Here is a 15,905-nt window from a genome sequence, read left to right on the forward strand (position 1 = left end):
TGACATAACGACTAGGGAGCTTTCACAATAAGGACTGTCCACACAATGTGTCTGGTCACCTTACCCTGAGCCCTTACTCCATCTTAGCCAGAAAACATCTGTAAACATTTGTAATAGTTTATTCCTGGTATTTTCTTTTTTAATTCTAGGCTCGGAAAGTATTGCAAGTGAATTGTGCATAGTAAATGTTAGAGCTTATGTGTACTCTAATACATAAACCAGATCTTGATTTAGTACAAAACAGTTACCATAGCAACCAATCATACTGCACAACACAGACCTGTGTGCATGGACGAAACATTTCAAAATAGCTTGTCTACATAAACATTGAAATCAATACTGATGTCACTGAGCTGGTTTCTCACAGGAAAGAACCACTTGTTTAGGGTAGATCTCAAAAACACCCTACTGTATGTCCAGCCAAACTGCTCAGTAGGGTGGGTCGAAAAAAAACTTTTTTTTCCAAGCATCAAATTCTAATAGCACAGAAAGTTGTGTCTTTGGGCTAATAAAACGTGTAAAAAATGTTTTATCTCGATCGGTTAATATCTTCTGTCGGAAGCAGAGGCCTGAATTTTGAAAATTTTCGTACAAAAATAAACAAATTGGGATGTTTTCCGAGGCGCTTGTTTTCATAGTTTCTGTTTTCAGTAGGGTTATCTGTGCTCTAAATGAGAAGTGAAACCACTCTCAGATGATTTTCTGGTGCTAGAACATTTTGATTTACGGGATAAAATTGCCATGTGTGCAGCTCTTTCCCCACTTTTTGATGTAACATCTCCCAAATCCTGCCCATTGGTTCCATTATGATGAAGTTAGTGGAGTTTATGGACATCACGGAAGTGGCTGCATTTTGAGTTCCATTTGTTTTGTTTTTAATTTTTTTTATATATTTATTTTTACACATTTTATATTAGAAAAGAAATTAACCATAGCTCTCTTACAGAGGATACTGGCTCTTGCTGTCAAACTTTGGGACTGTTTGACGGGATAACAATGAGCAACATATGAAGCCATCCCTTGCATCACTGCCACAGGTTTGAGTGGACGCTTCTGTAACGAGCTTAACTAAACATTCCACTGCCACAGTGTGACAGCGATAGGAGGAGAATTCCCAGTTTCCGTACTCGTCAGTGGCAAATGCAGGATTTCTAGAGGGGGTTTCCAAATGTAATCCAGTGTCTCCCGCTTCGCAGAACACTGGAGCAAGTGTGGAAGTCTGACTTAACAGTAAAAGTAACTAGTACCTACCCTGGAACATATATGTGCACATTAGTCTTGTTTTAATAAATGTATCAGTTTTTGCAAAATGACAAATGAATGACCGGCCGATATGTATACAGAACAAGAAAAAAAAATGCATCAAGGCCTAAGGTAGATAATGAAATGATTCACATTTTGCGTGATCACAGGCATAACCTTAAGAAAACAAACGTTTAGGATTAAGAGGAAACAAAGGAGAGAAGAAGAAAGTAGGTGAAAGATGGAAGTAGTGGAAGAGAGGGGAGAAGAGGGAAGGGGGGGCAGCTACCAAAAGATATCAATGTGAGGGCATTCAAATATGGTAGTCAAAGAGCTAAAGCGGATAGTATTGAAGACAGCATGTTAAGCTGCCGTAGATAAGGTTATGTCGTCCATGGACATATAGAAGTCCATTCGTTGACACCATTCTGCAATGGTTAGAGGAGAGCAGGATCGCCACACGTTAGTGTTTTTAAACACTAGTGTATGGAATACACTATTAATAATTAACACTATAGATGGTGTATAGTACTATAGACTGTATCAAACATATTTAACTAATATAACGAGATTTATGGTAAGAACTTACCGTTGTTAAATCTCTTTCTGCGAGGTACACTGGGCTCCACAGGGAATGACATTGGGGTGTAGAGTACGATCTTGATCCGAGGCACCAACAGGCTCAAACCTTTGACTGTTCCCAGAATGCATAGCGCCACCTCCTCTATAACCCCGCCTCCGTGCACAGGAGCTCAGTTTTTGTTAACCAGTCCAATGCAGTAGCAGGCAAAAGTGACGACAACTGTTAGTAGCCACATACACCACACTCTCACGACAGGAGAAAGTGTCAGCAGCTAATGCCATATCAACCCAAAGAAGCTAAGTGCATCAGGGTGGGCGCCCTGTGGAGCCCAGTGTACCTCGCAGAAAGAGATTTAACAACAGTAAGTTCTTACCATAAATATCGTTTTCTGCTGCGGGGTACACTGGGCTCCACAGGAAATGACATTGGGGAGGTCCTAAAGCAGTTCCTTATGGGAGGGGACGCACTGTAGCGGGCACAAGAACCCGGCGTCCAAAGGAAGCATCCTGGGAGGCGGATGTATCGAAGGCATAGAACCTTATGAACGTGTTCACTGTGGACCACGTAGCTGCCTTGCACAATTGTTCAAGGGTCGCACCACGGCGGGCCGCCCAAGAAGGTCAGAAAGACCGAGAAGAATGGGCCTTAGTAGTAGCAGGAGCTGGATGACAAGCTTGTACATAAGCATGTGCAATCACCATTCTAATCCATCTGGCCAAGGTCTGCTTGTGTGCAGGCCAGCCACTTTTGTGAAAACCAAAAAGTACAAAGAGAGAATCAGACTTCCTGATAGGAGCTGTCCTCTTCACATAGATACGGAGAGCCCGTACCACATCCAAAGACCGCTCTTTGGAAGACAATTCAGGAGAGGCAAAGGCCAGAACCACAATCTCCTGATTAAAGTGGAAAGAAGACACCACCTTAGGTAGGTACCCGGGACGTGTTCTAAGAACCGCTCGGTCACTGTGAAAAATCAGATATTGTGACTTACAGGACAAAGCACCCAAATCCAACACCCATCTGGCAGAGGCAATAGCAGCAAAAACAACACCTTAAGTGAAAGCCACTTAAGGTCTGCCGAATCAAGAGGCTCAAATGGAGACCAACGCCTCCAGAACCACCGACAAGTCCCAAGGAGCCACCGGTGGGACGTAAGGAGGTTGAATCCACAACACACCCTGAGTAAATGTATGAACATCAGGTAAAGTTGCAATTTTTCTCTGGAACCAAACCGACAAGGCAGAAATATGAACCTTGATGGAGGCCAGACGAAGGCCCAAGTACATGCCCTGTTGTAGAAAGGCCAAAAGTTTGGCCGTACTAAACTTGTAAGCGTCATGATTGTTAAATGCGCACCAAGCAAAGTAAGAATTCCAGACCCTATGGTAAAACCGAAGAGAAGCCGGTTTCCGGGCCTCCAACATGGTTTGAATGACCGCCTCAGATAATCCTTTGGCCCTTAAGACGGAAGCTTCAAGAGCCACGCCATCAAAGCTAATTGGGCTAAATCCTGATATACACAGGGGCCCTGAACGAGAAGATCTGAGCGCTGCGGAAGTAGAAGGGGACACTATCGAGAGACCCTGAAGGTCTGAGAACCAATGCCGTCTGGGCCACTCTGGAGCGATCAGAAGTAGGATTCCTTCTTCTTGCTTGAACTTCCTTATTACTCTGGGCAGGAGTGACACTGGAGGGAACACGTATGGCAGCTGAAAGTTCCATGGAATTGCCAGTGCGTCCACGAACGCTGCTTGAGGATCCCTTGTCCTTGCTCCGAAGACCGGAACCTTGTGATTGTGTCGAGATGCCATCAGGTCCACATCTTGAAGGCCCCTTTGTGCACGAGGAGTTGAAACACATCTGGATGGAGGCTCCATTCTCCGGCGTGTACGTCCTGATAACTGAGAAAGTCCTCTTCCCAGTTTAGGACCCCCGGAATGAACACTGCCGATATGGTTGGCAGATGGCGTTCCGCCCACTGAAGAATCCTTAATACTTCCCTCATTGCCATGCGGCTTCGAGTGCCGCCTTGATGATTGATGTACGCCACCGTGGTGGCGCTGTCCGACTGTACTTGAACAGGTCTGTTCTGTATTAAATGCTGGGCCAAGTTCAATGAGTTGAACACCGTCCGCAATTCCTGAATGTTTATCGGGAGGAGAGACTCTTCCTTGGTCCACCGACCCTGAAGGGAGTGCTGCTCCAACACTGCGCCCCAACCTCTCAGACTGGCATCCGTCGTCAGAAGAACCCAGTTGGAGATCCAGAAGGGACGACCCCTGCTCAATCGTTGGTCCTGAAGCCACCAGCTCAGTGACAGATGGACCTCCGGAGACAAGGAGATCATTTGAGACCTGATCCGGTAAGGCAGGCCATCCCACTTGGCAAGAATCAGCTTCTGCAGAGGGCGGGAATGGAATTGAGCGTACTCCACCATGTTGAGACCTAGCACTTGCATTGCTGAATGTATCAACACTTGCGGATGAGATAGGAAGCATCGAATCCTATCCTGAAGCTTCAGGACTTTCTCCTGAGACAAGAACAACCGCTGGTTGTGAGTGTCCAACAACGCCCCCAGGTGCACTATGCTCTGAGCAGGGATCAGGGAAGATTTCTTCTAGTTGATGAACCACCCGTGGGCTTGCAGAAACTGGATAGTCAGATCCAGATGGTGTAGGAGAATTTCTGGGGAATTCGCCAGGATCAAAAAGTCATCCAGGTACGGTAGGATCCTGACTCCTTGACGGCGGAGCACAGCCATCATTACCTCCATGACCTTGGTGAAGACTCGCGGAGCCGTGGTCAAACCAAAAGGTAACGCCCGAAATTGGTAATGGAGGTTGCCAACCGCAATCCTCAGGTACTGCTGATGTGACACTGCAATGGGAATATGCAGGTAAGCATCCTGTATGTCCAGGGAGACCATATAATCCCCAGGTTCTAACAATAAAGCGAAGAATTTCCATATGAAACTTGGAGACCCTCACAAATTTGTTCAAGGACTTGAGGTTGAGAATGGGCCGGGAGGACCCATTCGGTTTTGGGACTAGGAACAGCAGTGAATAGTATCCCTTGCCTCTCTGAGCCAGAGGCACCTGTACTACCACTCCTGTATCCAGGAGGGACTGTACCACCGAATGAAGAATCTTTGCCTTCACCTAATCTGAAGGGACATCTGTCAGGCAAAATCGATGAGGGGGACGATTCTTGAAGGATACGGCGTAACCTCGAGTAACGACTTCCCGTACCCAGGCATCGGAAGTGGTCTTCAACCATTCCTGGGTATACCCTAGAAGTCGGCCCCCCACCCTGGGATCGCCCAGAGGGAGGTCCGCCACGTCATGCGGCAGGCTTGTCAGTTTTGGAAGCAGGCTGATGGGCAGCCCAGGCCCATTTGGGTTTGGGCTTATTGGGTTTGGAAGTGCGAACCTGTTTCGGGTACGCCTGACCTTTTGCTTTCCCTGAAGGACGAAAGGAGCAAAATGGAGTACTCTTAGCCTTCGGCACCGAAGGAGCAGTACTAGGCAGACATGCTGTTTTAGCAGAAGCTTAGTCAGCCACTATCTTGTTGAGGTCTTCGCCGAAAAGAATATCTCCCTTAAAAGGGAGTACCTCCAGGGTTTTCTTAGAGTCCATATCCACAGACCAGAACCGAAACCAGAGAATCCGGCGAGCCAAAATGGACGTAGTAGAAGCCTAGGCCTCCACAATAATGGCATCAGAAGCCGCCTCCTTAATGTAATGAGACGCTGTGACAATATATGACAAGCATCGTCTAGCCTCCAGCTCCTGAGCCCACGCTTCCACAGCTTCTGCAGCCCATGTCGCTGCAATGGTGAGCCTATGCACAGCACCGGTTAAGGTGTAAATTGCCTTTAAACAACCTTCCACACGCTTATTCGTCAGCTCTCTCAGGGACGTGACGGTAGTTACAGGCAGAGCTGAGGATACCATCAGCTGTGCCACCTGCGAATCCTCTGGCGGGGGTGTTTCCCAATTTTTACTTAGCTCCGCAGCGAGGGGGTAGCGAGCCAGCATCTTCTTGTGAGGTGTGAATTTCTTTCCTGGGTTTCCCCAGGACTCCTGACGTATGTCGACAAAATGGTCAGAGTGAGGTAAAACTTGTTTAACCACTTTCTGACGTTTAAACCTGTCCGGTTTCTTAGGGGCAGCATCAGGCTCCGAGTCATCAACTTGAAGAATGAGCCTGATAGCCTCCAACAAGTCAGGAACATCCACCTGTGAAACAGCTTCCCCATCAGAAGTATCGGGATTAGAATCTGTGGGGTCAGTATACACGCCATCCTCATCAGATGAGGTGTCTGGGACATTGGTGGATTGTGAGGAAGTAATTGCCCGCTTAGAGGACCCCTTGGTCTTAGGCGGGCGAGGGTTAGATTTCTGAGCAGTCAGTGATTGGTTCAATTGCTGTAACTGATTGGACAGTTGATCTGACCACGGCGGGTTAACCGCGGGGACCATAAGCGGTTGTACCGGCACAGGAGGTCCCATAGGGGGCGTTGGTCTAGTTACCAGCGTATTCAATAGCGTGGAGAAGGTAGCCCAAGGTGGGTCATTTTGAACCCCCGTTGCTACAGTCTCACTGGGGGGCAAGGAACCCCCAGAACCTGAACCCTCAGCTGCTATGTTATCCTCAAATGTGTCTGCAGCGTCAACACCACGCAGTGTGGGATCAGCCCCAGCACCGTTGCCCTTTGTAGCTGACATAGTCAAAAGCTCAATGCAAGGCAACACAGTACAATATTATGCACATAAAGTCTGATTGGCGGAGAAATAATGGTGAAGTTAAATTAGCTCAAGCAGAGATGAGAAAAATTTATGAGTTACAAACACTCGTACCAAGGGGCCTGAATATCGAATTTGAGACCAAATGGTTTTTATAGATCTATAGATATATTAATAATAATTATAATCTAAGATACCCTGTGTTCCCATTAAGAAGGGTGTATCTATGAAAGTATGTACACTTGACTGAGCGTAAATTGAATTAGATGATCATTATCCATATATGTTTTAATATATAAATGTATTTTAAAGATTATGATACTGTTTCTTTCTTTTTTCGGAATGGTACCAATGGGTCTCAATTCTAAGCGGGTGCACTACGTCTTAGCACCGTATAGGATAGATGCTGAAAAAGAAACGACGAGTGATGCGTTCCACGACCCCCGGAACTATCCTGTGAGTTTGCGTCTCACAGACCGGAAGTACGTAATCGCTACTTCCTGTCCGGCCGGAGTGTCTGGAGCGAAGTTTAAAGATATGACGGTGGGATCAAGAGAACGCTCACTATGTATCCCACGCATTCCGGAAATAATGTGGGACATGATAGGACACAATTTAAGAGGATCGGGAGTCCTTGGTGCCGTGCTAACTAAGGAAGGCTACTGGATGTATAATACGTGCGGCTACCATGGTAACCGAGCACAATTCAGGACTCCAAATTCTACATTGCATCATGGGAATGATTATGCTGCATCATGGGTCTTTAGTTGGATGAAATATGTGGTTTTTAATTAGAGGGATCGGGCTAGTTTATACATTGATTGTCCATTAGGATTAGAATTTATTGATCCACTACATATTTTTGATTATACCCAATTTATGAAAAATACTGTTTTAAGAAATTGTCTTATGATATATGAATCTTGTATGAGCTAATATGTATATATATGAATTTCTGTATAGAACAATAGTGCATTTTTATATGTGGTTTATGTGTATATGGCTTATTTATAATATATGAATTTTGATTGGTTAATTAAAGACATGTGACCATGTTAGGGAGGATAAAATGACCGGCAGGGTCCATTATCACCCCACACCTTGATGAAGGAACAGTGTTTCCGAAACGCGTCGGTGGAATTGCGACACTCTTCATAGGTTCACCACGTCACCTATCGTGAGAAATTGGTAAAGACCATTTTTTGGTTACATCTTCTTTACCCACGTATTATTCCCTTTTTTTCTTCCCTCGTTTTTTTCCATCTGAGGAGTGTGCGGTGATATAGGCCCTCATTCCGAGTTGATCGGTCGCAAGGCGAATTTAGCAGAGTTACACACGCTAAGCCGCCGCCTACTGGGAGTGAATCTTAGCTTCTTAAAATTGCGACCGATGTATTCGCAATATTGCGATTACTAACTACTTAGCAGTTTCAGAGTAGCTCCAGACTTACTCTGCCTGTGCGATCATTTCAGTGCTTGTCGTTCCTGGTTGACGTCACAAACACACCCAGCGTTCGCCCAGGCACTCCCACCGTTTCTCCGGACACTCCTGCGTTTTTTCCGGAAACGGTAGCGTTTTCAGCCACACGCCCCTGAAACGCCGTGTTTCCGCCCAGTAACACCCATTTCCTGTCAATCACATTACGATCGCCGGAGCGAAGAAAAAGCCGTGAGTAAAAATACTTTCTTCATAGTAAAGTTACTTGGCGCAGTCGCAGTGCGAACATTGCGCATGCGTACTAAGCGGATTTTCACTGCGATGCGATGAAAAATACCGAGCGAACAACTCGGAATGAGGGCCATAGATCTTGCCGGTTGGGAATACTGTGTACTTTTGGTGACCTATGATACAGTGAATGTACATATATTTTTATATATATTTTTTACAAATAAATCGGTTTATACCTGACATTGCATGGACTTGTGGTTCTGATATACTCCATATATCATGATGGTATAAGAGCCCGGCATCGCCCAGCCTGATCCAGACGAATAGGGTACCAGAAAGAAACCTTTTGATCAGTGCCGTAACTAGGCATTTTAGCGCTGTGTGCAAGAACTGACATTGGCGCCCCCCCCCGTACAAGATAGGCGCAGTGCGCGCCGTAGGCGCGCGAAAAATATATAGGGGTGTGGCTTCACGGGAAGGGGCGTGGCAACAAAATAATAGCAATTCATACTACGGTGCACAGTAGTCTCCATTATTCAAATTACGCTGCACAGTAGCGCCACTACACCAGGTAGAGCCCCTTTTATACATTACAGCAGACAGCATCCCCCTTTTTACACATTGCGGCAGCCAGTCCCCCTTTTTACACATTGCGGCAGCCAGGACCCCTTTTTACACATTACGGCAGCCAGTCCCCCTTTTTACACATTACGGCAGCCAGTCCCCCTTTTTACACATTGCGGCAGCCAGGACCCCTTTTTACACATTACGGCAGCCAGTCCCCCTTTTTACACATTGCGGCAGACGGGACCCCTTTTTACGTATTGCGGCAGATGGGACCCCTTTTTACGCATTGCGGCAGATGGGACCCCTTTTTACGCATTGCGGCAGCCGGGACCCCTTTTTACGCATTGCGGCAGCCGGGACCCCTTTTTACGCATTGCGGCAGCCAGTCCCCCTTTTTACACATTGCGGCAGACGGGAACCCTTTTTACACATTGCGGCAGATGGGACCCCTTTTTACACATTGCAGCAGATGGGACCCCTTTTTACACATTGCAGCAGATGGGACCCCTTTTTACACATTGCAGGAGAGAGAGAGAGAGAGAGAGAGACATACTTACCTTCTCCCCGCTGACAGGCTCCTCGTGCAGCTCCCTCTCGGTGCAGTCGTGTGAAGTCAGTTGAGAAGGAGGAGGAGGGAGGGGGAGCAGAGAGCCGCAGCAGCGCTATTTGATTGGTAGTAAGCGCTGCTGCAGCATCCCCCTCTCCTTCTGTATTGGCTGCCTGGCGCTGCTGTGGATGCTGGGATGCATCCACAGCAGCGCCAGGCAGCCACTACAGAAGGAGAGGGGGATGCTGCAGCAGCGCTTACTACCAATCAAATAGCGCTGCTGCGGCTCTCTGCTCCCCTCCCTCCTCCTCCGCTGCCCGGCGCTCCTGTCTTCTCTCCTCCAGCGCGGCGCACGGCGCAGTTCAGAGGCGGCATGTAATGAGTCAATTTGACTCATTACATGCCGCTGGCCGTGCGCCCCCAGGGCAACTGCGCTGTGTGCCAAGCCCCCTTGGCACACACGTAGTTACGGCCCTGCTTTTGATGCACATAGGGTATTTACCGAAGGTGAGCCATATACCAATAGTTAAGAAGTGACTGTATGAAATTTGGAAAGATAAAGAAACCTTGATGTGAACATAGGGCATTGCCCAGAGGTCAGTTGAGGATCATCTATACGAGTGAATAACACATATATGGACATTTACATTGCATGAATATGTCCTTTTCTTTCTTTTGAGGATTTGTCTGTGGAGTTCTAAGAGACGCTACCTGTGTATACATATAAAGCAGCGCTTGGGAGCCGTTCCACTTTTTCTGGTTGTGCATTGTGTGAGGAGTGGTGCTCCTTAGGAGTGGTGACCCGAGTGCAGCCTTTTAGGCGCAAGTTAATATTACCCTTTTGTTATGTACCTATATTAAATGATAAACCTGACGCACTTAGCCCTTTCAGGTTATAGAATATAGGGATAGCAATCTGAGTGAGATACATGATATGGAGGTCACACAGCAGCTATATGCACACACACAGAGTCACAGTTTGTACAATGCAGAAATTATGACATGCGATAACATTGCACTGGACTAGCAATACATAGTAATACTAAGTATAGCTATACACTCAATAGATAAAGTATAACATGCACAGTAAAGACTGGATGTATATCACAGGGTACTTGTACTAAATAACCCTGACTAAATGCACTTTTTCTTAACTAACACTGTCAGCAGACATGTAGAATACTTAAGTGTCCTGTAAAATGCACATAGCTGACAGGCAGGCGGCTTTACAGAGGAAGATTTGCCCAAACAGTCCCAGGATCAGCTCAGCTTGTCCTAATGGCGCCCAAACGCTGACAGGGAGTGAGGGAGAGAGAGATATGCAGCTCCAGGGCAGGAACATTTACTCTAAATGGCACCCTGGGGCTGGGGGAGGGGCTACAGGTCAAAGCCTTATCCCCCTGCTGGACTTCACCACCGGGTACTGGGGGCTTAAATAAACGGTTTTATGAGAGAAAACCGACCTGTGCCCATGCCCTGGTGGTCTAGTGGGGTCCCTGTACTGCCACACCGGCCGCACGGGATCGTGATTTACAGCGGTTCCCACCGGGGGGACCCACTTACCTCCTCCCTGAGTGCGGCCACGTGATCAAGGAGAACAGCGGTCGTATGTGTGATTAATTTGGAAGAAAACCGGAGCCTCCGCTGTAGGTACCCGGCAACCAGGGCGCGGGAGTGTACAGCGCCGCTGGGGGAGGTGATGGAGCTGCAGCAGGAGATGTCTGACTGACATCTAACACAGTCAGTGTCTCTGCTGCAGCCCTTGAAGTCTTCAATTTTCTTTAAAAGCTTCTTCTCTGGGCTGCTGGAGCAGCCCCCCAGTTGTATGCCTGCTTACTGCATGGCACCAACTACAAAACTGAGCTCCTGTGCACGGAGGCGGGGCTATAGAGGAGGCGGCGCTATGCATTCTGGAACAGTCAAAGCTTTGAGCCTGTTGGTGCCTCGGATCAAGATCCTACTCTACACCCCAATGTCATTCCCTGTGGAGCCCAGTGTACCCCGCAGCAGAAAAATAAAATAAGTGGGCAGGAAAAGGTTAAACATACCATAATAAATAAATAAATAAATACACAAGCATAACAAACATAAAAAAAACATAGAATTTGATGGCAGATAAGAATCAAATAACCCAGTGGTTTCCAAACTTTTTTGAATCACGTCGCCCTAGAATATCAGAATTTTTTTCACGGCACCCCTAAGCCAAAAAATGTTTATTGAGCAATTTAGAAAGAAATATTACATTAAGTAGATCGTGTTTATATGTCATCCTTAGGGTCAGTTGTGTGGTGAGGGACAAGATTTGCTTCTGTTTGACCACATATTTTATGACTGGCAGCCACCAGCACTGGTTTTGCCTATTATATTGACCATGAATAATTTGAATTGATCCTGGGCCCCCAACCCAGGGCACCCCTGCAAGTGTCCCGAGGCACCCCTGGGAGCCACGGCACACAGTTTGGGAACCTCTGAAATAACCCCTCCAGTATGCCCTTTAGGGTTAGAGTACTAGGATTGGTTTAGTAGTTTGGGTTAGGGTATTAGTGTTAGGTGTTATGGTATTAGGGATAGGATAATAGACTTGGTTTAAAAGAACCATTAGATACAGAACTGCAAACATTAGAGAAAGAAAAGCACACATTCTCCCACCACAAGGTAAATTGCCTGTCTCTTCTTCCAGGCAGCTACTCTCTAGTCCAGTGCACTGATTGAGCACTCAAATCCACACACACAGCAAATTTGGTAGAAGAAGCTGCTACCATTAGGCATGTGTAGCAGCTCTGCTCTATCCCTTAAACTGCATGATGTAGTGGCAGCTCTAGTAATCGTATTATATGCTATTGTTGTTATCATTTGAGCTGTTGGCTAATAGGAGGGGGTTTCTGGGTAACCAGAATTCCCTCCTTTCCCCCTTACTTATGTTCATGGTTACCTGACAACTTTTCTTTCAGCTCCTGGTTTAGTATGTGGTAGTCCTCAGCACAGAAATTAATTTTCAGCCGAAATCGGCTTGATACATTTTCATGTCCGCAAATCCCAGCCGTCGTCCTTCAGGCTTCCAAATTTTACTTAATGCTTTTAAACCAACTTCAAGCCTCTCATCTGTCATCAAATTTTCCAGGAGTGTGTAAAAACATTTTGGGCAATCGAAGCATCAACAACACGTAAGTACTTCTGGCATAGGTACTGAGTACGCTGGATAACTCAAAGACCTTGGTCCATATTTTATTGAGCTGTTACTCATTATTTTGAACCACATTGGAACATAAAGTATGATATAGTGATATCTTTCAATTTGGCTGATGGCCTTTAAGTAGATATGTACAAACGTAGTATTCGGTTTGCACATGTCAGCCAGCAGCATGGTTAAGACTATCAGGATCATGACAGCTTAGATCAGGTGGACAAGTGCTAGACTAAAATCGCCCCAGAGATTTCTAGCAAGTATTTCTGATCCTTGCTCAGATCTGCAAACAAAATATCAAGTAAGCTACAATCAATTGCTTCATAAAGGACTACTGGGAGAGATTCACCATCCTTCAGTTTTGAGCCGACAGGCCTAGCACATGACTTAGGTTCAGATGTGACCCCAACCCATCCATGACCTTTAATAGACTTCGAATCAGAAGTTTATTGAAGTGGAGGAGACATATTACCAGAGCCGGCTTTAGCTATAGGCAGGCTAAGCATTTGCCTAGGGCATCCAAGCATGTCTAGGGGCACCTAAGCATGTCCCTGCAGTATCTCATGCTGGGAGGGACAGTCTGCAAACTGTTACTTTTCAAAATGTATTCAATCAGTACTTGTATACACTGCTGTTTACATTTGTCAAATAGAATGCAGACAGTCCCTTAAACCCCCAGCCACCATGCTTCAATACCCCTGACTTATGAGACCTTAGACAGCAGAAGCCCAGTAACTGCATTTTCTGAACCTGTGACATTTTCACTGACTATGGCCCTCATTCCGAGTTGTTCGCTCGCTAGCTGCTTTTAGCAGCATTGCACACGCTAAGCCGCCGCCCTCTGGGAGTGTATCTTAGCTTAGCAGAATTGCGAACGAAAGATTAGCAGATTTGCGAATAGAAAATTCTTAGCAGTTTCTGAGTAGCTCCAGACTTACTCAGCCATTGCGATCAGTTCAGTCAGTTTCGTTCCTGGTTTGACGTCACAAACACACCCAGCATTCGCCCAGACACTCCCCCGTTTCTTCAGACACTCCCGCGTTTTTCCCAGAAACGCCAGCGTTTTTCCGCACACTCCCATAAAACGGACAGTTTCCACCCAGAAACACCCACTTCCTGTCAATCACACTCCGATCACCAGAACTATGAAAAATCCTCGTTATGCCGTGAGTAAAATACCTAACTTTTGTGTAAAATAACTAAGCGCATGCGCTCTGCGAACCTTGCGCATGCGCAGTAAGCGACTAATCGCAATATAGCGAAACTCGGCAATGAGCGAACAACTCGGAATGAGGGCCCATATAAGGTTATTACCGCATGGCTCCTTATGATACCACATGTGTATTTTGGAAGACTACTCCACATAAATCTGACATCACCTATACTGCTTGTGCACATGGGGGAGGGGGACTCTGCCATCCTATGTGTGTCCCATGTTACAGTATGTCCCCTAGACCCCAGGTGTCTGCAGGGACATAACATGGGCAGTGTTCTCCCTGCACTTTATTTCTCTGTCAGCCCATGCCACGCGTCAGACTGGAGGGCAGAGCATATCGCTCCCGCCGTATAAATGAAGGGCATGCAGTTGCCGGGAGTAACAGACACCAGCAAACACACTGAACAGTGAAGAGATTGGACAGTTGCTACATGTTTGATACTGGTCTTTTTGTATAATGAGCAAGTATGGCGGTATCTATACATTGCTGCCATCTGTGTCCAACCAGAAGGCGAAAATAAAGGGTGAGGCTTGCAAATGAGGGCATACCCTGTGAGGTCACATCCTTTGTACGGGTGTCCCTTTAACAGGTGCAAGCATGCACCCACCCGTCCTGCCACCTCCATCTCACAGTCACGGATCCAGGGGGCTGCATGGGTGCACACACTGACTGCAAGCACGCTAGCAAGCAAAAGTCAGTTTTATAAAAAAAAGCTACTAGCATTACTAATGTGGGACATATGTGTAAGGTGCATTATTGTGTGGAATTATGTGTATTATGAGCATTACTAATGTGGGGCATATGTGTAAGGTGCATTACTGTGTGGAATTATGTGTAGTATGGGCATTATTAAAGTGGGGCATATGTGTAAGGTACATTACTGTGTGGAATTATGTGTAGTATGGGCATTACTAATGTGGGCATATGTGTAAGGTGCATTACTGTGTGGAATTATGTGTAGTATGGTCATTACTAATACGGGGCAGTGAAAAAAAAAAAAAAAAAAGCAGATGTACCCTTTGGCTCATATATTGCATGTAAATCTGGCTCTGGTGCTAGCCAGTGCCTCCCGAGCCATTTAGCTCACCACACGTCCCTGATATGGGGCATATGTGTAAGGTGCATTACTGTGTGGAATTATGTGTATTATGGGCATTACTGTGTGGCATTATGCAGGGTTGAACTGGCCCACAGGGGCAAAAGGTAAACCCTCGGTGGGCCCCACTGCCTGAGTGTTGCTGGGTCAGACGCAGAACTAGCGGTGGTGCTAGGCGGCACCAGCCAAAATTTTGCCTAGGGCATCTAATTGGCTAGGGTTGGCCCTGCATATTACCCACTGAAGTGCTCGACCAAGCTTGTCTTCCAGGCATAGAATGACACCCCCCTTTCCTCCCATGTTGACAACTGTGCTATCACAATCTACAACTACAAACTCTTTACCTCCTTCTCAAATCAAAACTTCATGGATGCTGTCGCAAATGTAACGTGCATTGCTTGAGTTAGGTACTACATGACTTACATATTTGGATGCAGGCTCAGATAAAATGGAAATATGTTCCTTTTCGGTAGAGCGTAAAGTACAATTTTGCTCCTTGTTTCACTTGAGCAAGGGTGTTGTCCATTCGATGTCAAAGTATAAGGCTTTGAGTGGAACAGTAATTTGTTGTGCCTGCGATTTCAACTCTTCTCATACCTTTTGTTTCTCTTGTCTAATTTTATTTGTATCTGTTACGAGGTTGGGACAATCTGTGGATATTAGACTGACATCTCTATGCACAGAAGTAGCTATCATCACTGGCACACCAAATAATCTTTGGCAGGTAAGTACCATTTCCTTTTCATAACTCACATTTGGATCGTTGAAGACTTGCCCTTAAGATTTAATGATGGGGAGTATGACTGGTTAATATAGGACAATTCAAACTTACAGGAAGCTTTCTCAAGATATTTGAGATATTTGCCTATGAGTTCAAAACACTGATGTACTGTAAATAATACACTTTATTCACATGACTTTATATATTTGTTGAGATGGCTGTACTGTATATCCCATAATATATTTTTCACATATTCCACCCATCAAGGGTATCAAGAGCGGGAATGGGCCGAGTACTGGAGCAGGGGTGACTAAAACATGCGGTGTGGCCTTG

General features: G+C 46.1%; 1 protein-coding gene and 1 long non-coding RNA gene across 26 annotated transcripts in view; one reads left to right on the top strand and one right to left on the bottom strand.

Moving 5' to 3' along the window:
* RIMBP2 (RIMS binding protein 2) overlaps positions 1-15,905 on the bottom strand; it is a 1,046,283-nt gene that overhangs the window by 722,477 nt on the left and 307,901 nt on the right. The gene's annotated exons all lie outside the window — the stretch shown is intronic.
* LOC135069015 (uncharacterized) overlaps positions 1-15,905 on the top strand; it is a 109,208-nt gene that overhangs the window by 35,740 nt on the left and 57,563 nt on the right. For 2 of the 3 annotated variants that reach the window (XR_010255211.1, XR_010255217.1), the window contains 2 exons: positions 12,306-12,518; positions 15,491-15,575. This is a non-coding gene — a long non-coding RNA (uncharacterized LOC135069015). The remainder of the gene's footprint in view (positions 1-12,305; positions 12,519-15,490; positions 15,576-15,905) is intronic. The other variant, XR_010255223.1, reaches the window with a different exon arrangement.

The sequence above is a fragment of the Pseudophryne corroboree genome, chromosome 1 (genome assembly GCF_028390025.1).
Source record: "Pseudophryne corroboree isolate aPseCor3 chromosome 1, aPseCor3.hap2, whole genome shotgun sequence".
NCBI classification, from domain to species: domain Eukaryota; kingdom Metazoa; phylum Chordata; class Amphibia; order Anura; family Myobatrachidae; genus Pseudophryne; species Pseudophryne corroboree.